Source organism: Tupaia chinensis, unplaced genomic scaffold, assembly GCF_000334495.1.
Source record: "Tupaia chinensis unplaced genomic scaffold, TupChi_1.0 Scaffold000355_1, whole genome shotgun sequence".
NCBI lineage: Eukaryota > Metazoa > Chordata > Mammalia > Scandentia > Tupaiidae > Tupaia > Tupaia belangeri.
This window is the reverse complement of record NW_006159850.1, coordinates 14,958,627-14,967,235: the sequence shown is the minus strand read 5'-3', so window position 1 is coordinate 14,967,235 and position 8,609 is coordinate 14,958,627. Positions and strand designations below refer to the sequence as shown.

Here is an 8,609-nt window from a genome sequence, read left to right as displayed (position 1 = left end):
AAACCAACAAGGAGTCCCAGCGAGTTCGCAGGAAATAGTGACTGTGGTGTCCTGGGAGCCCAGGAAGGATGGGCATCAAGAGAAAGGAGTTCTCAGTTGTATCCAGAGATTAAAACAGATGAATAAGGTTGGAGACTGCACAGTGGTCCGTGGACCATGTCATTAATGGCCTTGTGAGGAGGACATTCTGTGAGATCCTGTGCATGCAAACCTGAGGGGTGGAAAGGGATTAGAGGTAAGGAGTAGCCACTGTCACTGTCCAGAGGGGAGGAGGTCAAGAGATAGCTTTGTTATTATTGTTTTTTTAAGGTGGGGAAAATAAAACCTTGTTTATTTGCTGATGGAAATGATCCAGGAGGTCGAAGAAATTTAAAATACAAAAGAGAGAGAGAGGAGAATGGTAGAGCAATGGGAACACAAATGGAAGAGTCCCGCCAAAACGGGAACATACAGAGTTTATCTGTATTTTTAAAAAAGTAATTATTTACTTATTACAGGAGAGAGTCTGAGAGCCAGATACCCTCAGCAGAGTCTCTTCTTGTTTTTTCTTGGTTCCTTCGTCCCTGTAACGCTTCCATGCTACACTTCTTATCTCAGCCAGGTGGGAACATGGGCACACACAGACACACCCAGAATGTTCAGGTTGACCCAGGATTCAAACCCAGCCCTCCCATAGGCTCCACTATCACGCAGTGATACCCCATGTTCACCCTTAGGGAAGGCAATTGTGTATATGCACACAGGTGGGTAAGTCATGTGGAAGGAGTTTGTGGGAATTCTCTTAGTGCTTTTCTTTTTTTTTTTTTTAAAGAATTATTTAACTTTATTTATTTATCTTAATTTGACCAAGGAAGGACAGAGTGAGAGAGAGAGAAAGTGAGAAAGCAAGCCACCAGGTCTGGGCCTCAAACCATGGTCTGCCATGTGGTAGCCCTGCGTCCTTAACCACCATGCCACCTGTTGGCTCCAGTGCTTTTCTTTCTTTTCTTTTTTATTTTAAAAAAAACAGCAATTTGGAGAGCCGGGAAGAGGCATTGCTTGCTTATGCTTTTCATCTGGGCGCCTGGCTTGTCGCGAAGTCAGAAACTGCTAAAATAATCTGAAAATTAAAATGAAATTGAAGGTTTAAGGAAATGGGATGAAATAGTTTTAGGTTTCAGCGAAATACATCCTTCTGCATTTACATTTTTCTCTGGTTCAGTTATTTGGTAGAGTGATTAAAGCAAGCATTGCTATCGACAATGGAAGAGCAGCCGAGTTCATCCGAAGGCGGAATTACTTTGATAAATCTAAGTGTTATGAATGTGGGGAAAGTGGACACTTGAGTTATGCCTGTCCTAAAAATATGCTTGGAGAACGTGAACCTCCAAAGAAGAAAGAAAAAAAGAAAAAAAAGAAAATTCCTGAGCCAGAAGTAGAAATTGAGGGGATACAAGAAAGTGAAGATGAAGGGGAAGATCCTGCTCTCGACAGCCTCAGTCAGGCCATAGCATTCCAGCAAGCCAAAATTGAAGAAGAACAAAAAAAGTGGAAACCCAGTTCAGGTGGTCCCTCAACATCAGATGATTCAAGACGCCCCAGGATAAAGAAAAGCACATATTTCAGTGATGAAGAAGAACTTAGTGATTAAGATTATTTTTATTATGTAAATATTAAAATAAAAAAAAAAATGTGTAAGTAAAAAAAAAACAGCAATTTGTAACCAAAACTTAAATCCCAAGGATTTTCAGAAAACATATTACAAATGACATCATGGAAAATAAAAAACTTGTACAGTAACTCAAAGTTTGGCTCTACAGTGTACCCTTAAGCTGGCAGGACATTGGTATTTTGAAAATTCAAATTCCAATAAAGAACATTACAGCTGTGTGTTCATATATATCATTTAAAGATCTCAAGATAAAACTTTTTTTTTTTTTGGAGAGGTTTTTGCTATAGGGTGCATGCGCTCACCAGACAGAGAGACAGAAAGTGAGAAATCACCCCCCAGGGGGGATGGTCACGCCGCAATCCCTTCTCCTCCATTCTCCTCTCGGGATCTTGGGCACGCATGCACACGCGCCCGGCGTGAGCTTTAAGCCACCGGGTCCAGGACGCGAACCGCGGTCGACTACGTGGGAGTCCAGCGACATAGCCACTACACTAACTGCTGGTTCCCAAGATAAAACTTCTTGAAACAGATTCTCTATCAACTAGGCAACCTCTGCCCACGATGAAGACTAGTTGGATTTTTTCAAAAACAAACTTTAATCCCAAGGATTTTCACAAAACATATTACAAATGACAGCATGGAAAAAAAAAAAACTTGCACAGTAACTCAAAGTTTGGCTCTACAATGTACCCTTAAGTTGGCAGGACATTGGTATTTTGAAAATTCGAATTTCAGTAAAGAATGTTACAGCAATGTGTTCATATATATCATTTAAAGATCTCAAGATAAAACTTCTTGAAAGAGTTTCTGTATCAACTAGGCAACCTCCGCCCAGGGTGAAGACCAGTTGAATTTTTTCAAAAACCTCGTTTAATGGTGCATCTCGTATTTTTTACTGGCTTGTGTTCATGGCAGCTTTATAAGACTGCCTACTCAACTAGAGCCCAATTATAGGAAAAATGTGTATCTCAGTGCATTTCCTGCCAGCTGTTTCTGTATTAAAATACCACACTTTATTTGGGCAGGATTTAAAGGTTTATTATCAGTCTTTATACAAGACTAAAGTTCAAAACAAATGTAACTATGCTTAAGGGAACATTGTAAAGTAACAATTCTTGATATTACATGCCTCATATGATCCATCTCAAATCATAGAGAATTACATCTTTATGTGTCATTGCTTAAAGAGACAAACAAATGTGAACAGGTGAACATCATAAAAATGCACCAAGCTCATGAAGTCTCAAACAAAACTTGAATTTTCTGTACATACTCCTGTCAAATGAAGTGATTTCCTGTACAGCACTTCTCTTGCTAACTGGTTTTCTATTTCCTTTCATTTGACCTAGATCGGCTATGAGACCTAGAGAAAGATCGGGACGGCTTGTGATTTCTTTCCCGAGACGGTGATCTCTCTCTTCTCCTATCTCTGGAAAGGGACCTGCTCTGGCTACGAGAGAAGCTTCTCCTCCTTGGAGATCTGTGGCGTGGTGGAGGACTCCTTCTCCGGTAATCATCCCGAGGGCGACGACCCCGAGAGGGAGGTGGGCCACGATTTCGACTTCTTTTTTCACCATTCGACAGTTCCACTCTCACAGGGCAGCTACACGATACTCTTCCAGCTAACTCTCGGACAGCAGCAGCTGCATCTCGGGGAACTTGGAATTCAACAAAAGCAAAGCCAGGAGGGTTTCTAGCAACCCACATTCTTTGGAGCGGTCCATAACAGCCAAAAGCCTGTTCCAATTCAGTCTTGTTGCCATTGTTTCCAAGATAAACCCCCATAAACCTTATAGTCCAATGGACAAGAGTCACGATGCATTTCGAAATCTTAAGTTCGAAATGCAGAGGCCCAAATCCACAAGCCCCGATAGGATGGCCCGCTCCTTTTGCCCAGCTCCCACAGATGCTCTCGCTCCCCCAGTGTCCATGAAATGACAGTGCTTTTCTTTTAAGAGAGATTTTTGCTATAGATGTATGCGCTTACTGGAGAGACAGAGGGACAGAAACTAAGAAATGCCCCCCCTGAGGGATGGCCACGCCACAATCCCTTCTCCTCCATTCTCTCAGGATCTTAGGCATGCACAAAATGCACCCGGCGTGAGTTTAAACCACCGGGTCCAGGACTTGAACTGCAGTCGACTACGTGGGAGTCCAGTGACATAGCCATTATGCTAACTGCTGGTCCCACCCAGCATGAATTTTAAGTCACTGAGTCCAAGACTCAAACTGTAGTCAAGTGCATAGGAGTCCAGTCATGTGGCCGTGATGCCATCTCCTGGTCCCAGTGCATTTGCTTTCTTAATGAAGTAGGAGACAGAGTGATTAGCCAAGTGCATGGACAGGGAAGGAGTTTTGGGAAGTTGAAGAGAGAGGAGAGTGTAAGAAATGGCCCTTTGTGAGAATGGTTAGTGAATGCACTGGGGTAGTGGACATACGACAAATGGTGACAACAAAGGCCTTTTCCAGGTGAGTGATCGTAATCTTCAAGTGAGCAGTTAGTACAGGCAGGCGATTTTCCCAGCCATGCTCAGATGCTGCACTTGAGCAGACGTAGGCAGAGGTACAGTTAGTGAGGCTTGTGCTGTTTCAGAGAAGTACAACGAAGTGATGGAGGAGCCAGGGAGCCAAGGAAATAGTCAAAGGCGTGATTACGCTAATGGACCACAGAGTCTAAGTTAGGAAAAGGAGAAACAGGCACAAGGGGTGTAGATGAGCTAAGCTGGAGCATCGATTTCCTGGAAATGAGGGGGTCAAGGACGTGGGACAGGAGGGTTTGGGAAGGATCATTTGTGTGGATATTGACATCATGTAGAATTGTCCCAGCAGTAAGGGTGGAGAGTGATGGTGGCCACATAACAATGAAGACAGGACAGACTAGTTGCTATCGGAGCCGAAGCTGGGCAGCTTTAGGAAGGAGAAGCAGGGTGGTCTGGAAGCATCAGGGAGGAATGAAGACGCCTATTCCATTGCAGGATGTGAGGGAGGACCCACCATCACATCAGAGGTCTGCAGGGAGCGGTGTCCTCGGATGAGACTCGGGTTTTCTTTAGAGCAAGAAGGTAAAGGAAAAATCCGTAGACTTTAAGAGGGAATTTGCTATTCCTGACAACAAATTCCTGAGGGTTTCAGGGGATAAGAAACGTGGGAAACAGGGTCAGAAATGGGATGTACAGAGCCATCTGGGATGATTTAAATGCCAGGGATAGGGAAGGTCTTAGGATCCTGGGCTGCTTCTCGGGCTGGCGTAAGCCAGGATAAAGGGAAGAATGAACAGACAATGACGGTCTCAAGGCAGGAAGTGGTGGCCAGACTGTACGCAGTCGGGGAAAGAAGTGCGAAGTGCCTGCCAGGAGGGTTCTGGGTGCTCCCTCTGTACCCCTGGATGGGTGACGTAGCAGCGGAGGGGTGTTGTTGAAACTCTAGAAATTGAGAAAGTGAGGCCAGCTCTGGGGACTAGTGTTTAAGGGAGCTGATCCCACATGGCCAACTGCAGTTCAATTCCTGGGCCTGGTGACTTGAAAGGCACGCCCCAGATCCCAGCAGAATGAAGAAACGGGGGGAGGTGTGGTATGACCATGTCCCACCCTGGGAGAAGGCGCATTCTCCCCCTCCTTCTCTCTTTGTCTTTATCTGGTGAGCACACTTGCACCCTCAGAGGGAGAAACTGAGAAACAGCATTCGTTCTGGAGATTAAAAAATAGTGTCACCACTTCTCTAAACGAGGTACAGGATCTGGAGTCAACTTTCTGAGAGAATGGTAGTTTTTTTTTTTTTTTTTTAATTTTTTAAAGAGGTTTTTGCTATAGGGTGTGTGTGCTTGCCAGAAAGACAGAGAGAGAGAGAAAGCGAGAAATCACCCCCCAGGGGGGATGGCCACACCGCAGTCCCTTCACCTCCATTCTCCTCTTGGGATCTTGGGCACGCACGCACATGTGCCCAGCATGAGTTTAAGCAACGGGTCCGGGACTCAAACTACAGTTGACTACGTGGGAGTCCAGCGACGTAGCCATTACACCAACTGCTGGTCCCAAGAATGGTAGTTTTGACTGAGGGAAGAAGAGGAAGGAATGGTGGAGCGCAGGGTACTGAAAGTCGGGGGAGTTCACAGGAACCCACACGACACGAAGCCAGTCACAGTTGGCTGACACGGTGGCTCAGTACTGCTGCTAGGCACCATCTTCCTGTAAACCTTCAACCTCATGCTTACTGCCTCATGCCTGCTGAATATTCAAGGACTCACTCTACGCTCCAGTAGGAAATGGGAGAGGTGGATAGGCGAAGGCTCTACGCATTGGATAAGACAAAGATGTCACTGTATCCTACTCCCCAAAGCCATGTGTAAAATTTGGTGAGCCATTGTAACAGTGTTGAGACTTCATCCACTGTGGTGTTAAGAGACAGGGCCTTTGGGAAGCGATTAAGCATCAGGGTGGAGTCCTCATGATTGAGTAACAGTGGGTTTACTGGGACAGAGAAGGAGACAGACGGTGACATCTCTGTGTAAGCCCCTGACCATATTACCCATTGGCAAGAAGACCCTTACCAGATGCACCTTCTGGCCCTCGCATCTCCAGACCACGTGCTGGATAACTCTCCGATTTTATAAATTACCGACTCATCTGCTTTCTGTTATTAGCAACTGAATTGACCAGGATGAATGTGGAAATCCTTAAATTTCCAAAGTTCTTCACTCGTGTGGTGGCTCTGCTTAAAACCCCTTGGGAAGCAGCAGTTAGTGTAATGGCTATGTCGCTGGACTCCCACGTAGTCGACTGCGGTTCGCGTCCCGGACCCGGTGGCTTAAAAAACTCATGCTGGGCGCGTGTGTGTGTGTGTTGTTGAAACTCTAGAAATTGAGAAAGTGAGGCCAGCTCTGGGGACTAGTGTTTAAGGGAGCTGATCCCACATGGCCAACTGCAGTTCAATTCCTGGGCCTGGTGACTTGAAAGGCACGCCCCAGATCCCAGCAGAATGAAGAAACGGGGGGAGGTGTGGTATGACCATGTCCCACCCTGGGAGAAGGCGCATTCTCCCCCTCCTTCTCTCTTTGTCTTTATCTGGTGAGCACACTTGCACCCTCAGAGGGAGAAACTGAGAAACAGCATTCGTTCTGGAGATTAAAAAATAGTGTCACCACTTCTCTAAACGAGGTACAGGATCTGGAGTCAACTTTCTGAGAGAATGGTAGTTTGTTTGTTTTTTTTTTTTTAATTTTTTAAAGAGGTTTTTGCTATAGGGTGTGTGTGCTTGCCAGAAAGACAGAGAGAGAGAGAAAGCGAGAAATCACCCCCCAGGGGGGATGGCCACACCGCAGTCCCTTCACCTCCATTCTCCTCTTGGGATCTTGGGCACGCACGCACATGTGCCCAGCATGAGTTTAAGCCACGGGTCCGGGAATCAAACTACAGTTGACTACGTGGGAGTCCAGCGACGTAGCCATTACACCAACTGCTGGTCCCAAGAATGGTAGTTTTGACTGAGGGAAGAAGAGGAAGGAATGGTGGAGCGCAGGGTACTGAAAGTCGGGGGAGTTCACAGGAACCCACACGACACGAAGCCAGTCACAGTTGGCTGACACGGTGGCTCAGTACTGCTGCTAGGCACCATCTTCCTGTAAACCTTCAACCTCATGCTTACTGCCTCATGCCTGCTGAATATTCAAGGACTCACTCTACGCTCCAGTAGGAAATGGGAGAGGTGGATAGGCGAAGGCTCTACGCATTGGATAAGACAAAGATGTCACTGTATCCTACTCCCCAAAGCCATGTGTAAAATTTGGTGAGCCATTGTAACAGTGTTGAGACTTCATCCACTGTGGTGTTAAGAGACAGGGCCTTTGGGAAGCGATTAAGCATCAGGGTGGAGTCCTCATGATTGAGTAACAGTGGGTTTACTGGGACAGAGAAGGAGACAGACGGTGACATCTCTGTGTAAGCCCCTGACCATATTACCCATTGGCAAGAAGACCCTTACCAGATGCACCTTCTGGCCCTCGCATCTCCAGACCACGTGCTGGATAACTCTCCGATTTTATAAATTACCGACTCATCTGCTTTCTGTTATTAGCAACTGAATTGACCAGGATGAATGTGGAAATCCTTAAATTTCCAAAGTTCTTCACTCGTGTGGTGGCTCTGCTTAAAACCCCTTGGGAAGCAGCAGTTAGTGTAATGGCTATGTCGCTGGACTCCCACGTAGTCGACTGCGGTTCGCGTCCCGGACCCGGTGGCTTAAAAAACTCATGCTGGGCGCGTGTGTGTGTGTGTGCCCAAGAGAGGAGAATGGAGGAGAAGGGATTGCGGTGTGACCATCCCCCCTGGGGGGTGATTTCTCGCTTTCTGTCTCTCTGTCTCTCTCTGTCTGTCTGGCGAGCGCACACGCCCTATAGCGAAAATCTCTCCAAAAAAAAATTTAAAAAAACCTTCCTTCCTTTGTGGCCTAGCTAAAACTTCCATCTTCTCTTTCAGGAGTCAATCCAAGTAAACGTCATCTTCTCTAAGATATCGTTCCTTTTCTCTCTGGGCTAAGTGACATGCCCCGTCTGCGGGTGTAGAACGAGTGGTAGATTGAAGTGATGGAACTTTCTTTGATCACTGTAATGTTTTTTAAAGTCATTTCTTCTTTCCTTTCCTTTTTTTTTTTTTTTAAGGTTTTTGCTATAGGGTTCATGAGCTAGCCGAGAGGAATAGACAGAGACAGAGGCAAAGTGAGAAATCAAGATTATCACCCACCAAGGAGGATGGCCATACCTCCAATCTTTCTCCGCCATTCTCCTTGCAAGATTTTGGGCATGTACCCACTCATGCCTGGCATGATTTAAAAGCCTCCAGGTCCAGCACTCACACCGTAGTCAACCATGTGGGAGTCCAATGCCTTAACCACCATGCCACCTGCTGATCCCTTTTGTTTTGTTTTTAGGTTTTTGTCGTAGGGCTTGTTTGTGTGCTCTCCAGAG

At 46.0% G+C, this 8,609-nt stretch overlaps 1 pseudogene; it reads right to left on the bottom strand.

Moving 5' to 3' along the window:
- Nucleotides 1-2,641: 2,641 nt before the first annotated feature.
- LOC102485181 (serine/arginine-rich splicing factor 3 pseudogene) lies at nucleotides 2,642-3,559 on the bottom strand (annotated as a pseudogene).
- Between the last annotated feature and the right edge of the window lie 5,050 nt (nucleotides 3,560-8,609).